At 41.6% G+C, this 2205-nt stretch overlaps 1 non-coding gene across 1 annotated transcript; it reads right to left on the bottom strand.

Moving 5' to 3' along the window:
- Window positions 1-279: 279 nt before the first annotated feature.
- On the bottom strand, window positions 280-351 carry trnae-uuc (transfer RNA glutamic acid (anticodon UUC)). Its single transcript has one exon. It is a non-coding gene; the product is annotated as a tRNA-Glu (tRNA).
- Window positions 352-2205: the final 1854 nt, after the last annotated feature.

The raw sequence follows: 2205 nt of genomic DNA, 5'->3' as shown, positions 1-2205 counted from the left end.
GCTGTCGGGGGTTGAAATTTCCAAAGTCCTACTTTTCTGGAAGAGAGTAAACCACTCCAAAAGGGTACATTCCCATACCAGAATCGAACCAGTGAAAACCAGGAATCCTAACCACTAGACCATATGGGATTCATCACAACAGTTTCTTCTGTTTTCATTCATTAGTTAGTGTACGTTGGATTTCGTGCGATTATTGTTCACTTCACTGTCGTCAGGGTTTGAAATTTCCAAATTCAAACATTTCTAGAAGAGAGTAAACCTTTACTCCAAAAGTATACTTTCCCATACCGGGAGTTGAACCCGGGCCACCTGGGTGAAAACCAGGAATCCTAACCGCTAGACCATATGGGACTGGCTTAGTCTCAGCCTTTCTTGTAAGACGTCAGTGTGAGTGAAGTACCATGGGCAGCCAATCAACTGCCCTTATGTTCCGTGACAACTTTCCCTTACCAGGAGTTCAACCCGTCATCTCTGTGAAAACCACTTGCCCACAAGGTCATTCTAAGTTGTGTACACATTCGTGTTAAGTCGCTGTAACGGTTGTTTTAGGGTACAATGGAATTTGATGGGCTTTCTAATTCACTTTTCCATACACGAGGGTTAAGATTTCCAAATGTCCACTTTACTGGAATGCAGAATTAGAACTGCATAAACCTTATACCACAATTGGGAAATTCCCAAAAATCTAGTTTCAATACTGGGAGCTGAAGCTGTGCAGCCTGGGACAAAACAAGTACTAACTGCAAAACCATATGGCATTTCCTTCTGAACCTCATTTCCTGTCATAGTCGATTAACTCATGTAGAGTGAATGCAAATGCTAAATGTTGAAATACTAATGCTAAAATCGTGCAGTGTTTTTCATACAAATATTTCCTGTAATTATGAATTTACTACTTTGTTATTTTAGGTTTAATGATACTCTCTGGAGGGTGTGTCCAGAGACAATCCAGTAAATACTATATAAGGGGACTCTACACTTAAAAATTTGAACTGAAAAAAGCCTTTTGGATTAAAGGTGAAACATCTTCAACAAATAAGAAGAGTCCAGTTGCCTCCAGTCAACCTTAACACATCACCATGACCTGGACCACTGACAATCTACACAGACATTAGAAAAGAATAAACCTGTATTCCAAAACAGGGCTAATCAGGTTTCTGCACTAGAAGTTGAACCTGATCTGCCTGGGTGAAAACCAGGAATCCAAAAAACTAGACCATATGGGACAAGCTAGCTCCTGGCACTCCCTGTCATACCCCATTAACTCATGGAGATTGAAACCTATGCTAAAACTGGACTGTCTGGTGAGTTTACGCCCTTATGTTCTGTCAAGATGTGTCTCCCAGATTTAATTATGATGCGTTCCAAAATGTATCATTTAATCCTGGTTCTTAACAAAACTTCCCAAACACCCACTGACTATGCCCACTACCTGACATTGCCACATTTTTGAGAGAAAATGTTAGCTTGGGTTTCGAATGGCTGGGAAGGGGATCAAACAAAAGTGTTACACAGCAATTTCCACTCGTCATCGTCATTTGTCATCCATTACTAATCCAACACAGTTTTGATTTTGATTTTATCTTCATCTTTCCATCCTTTCTCTTCACTCGTGAACACCGCCCCCTTCCTTCACTACATGCATCCTCGCTCCCGTTCCCTGTGATTCTCTTTAGGAGGCTTGGCAACGAGCCATGCACCGTAAGGCCTTCCTCTGACGGTCTTCCCTTCTTGGCAGAACGCCCAGTTTTGATGCGTGTATGTGTGTGTGTGTGTGTGTGTGTGTGTGTGTGTGTGTGTGTGTGTGGTGGAGCGGGCAGCTTTCTCATAATCGTTGCCATTCAGCACCTCGGCGAAGTGTGTCCGTGTTTACACGAGAGGGGTCATGGAGCAGGCAACAACTCTTTTTCCCTTCTTTGACCATGTGTGTGCACGCACACACACACATTCACACACACACAACTGAAGTAATCTCTCACAAAGACACAATTAAACACATAATGTGATAATAATACTTATTGTATACAGTAAAATACTAGTCATGCAGTATGTGCAAAATATAAATCAAAAGGACAGTGAACCATATAAATCAACATGATGCGAAATAACCCGTCAGTGTGAGCGGACATTTCTGTCATTACAAAAGACGTCAAGTGATCGATTACATATTCTTTGTACAGTTTGTCCGGTATAGTCACAGCATAA

This window comes from Phyllopteryx taeniolatus, chromosome 3 (assembly GCF_024500385.1).
Source record: "Phyllopteryx taeniolatus isolate TA_2022b chromosome 3, UOR_Ptae_1.2, whole genome shotgun sequence".
Taxonomy (NCBI): Eukaryota; Metazoa; Chordata; class Actinopteri; order Syngnathiformes; family Syngnathidae; genus Phyllopteryx; species Phyllopteryx taeniolatus.
This window is presented reverse-complemented; position numbering and strand designations above follow the sequence as displayed.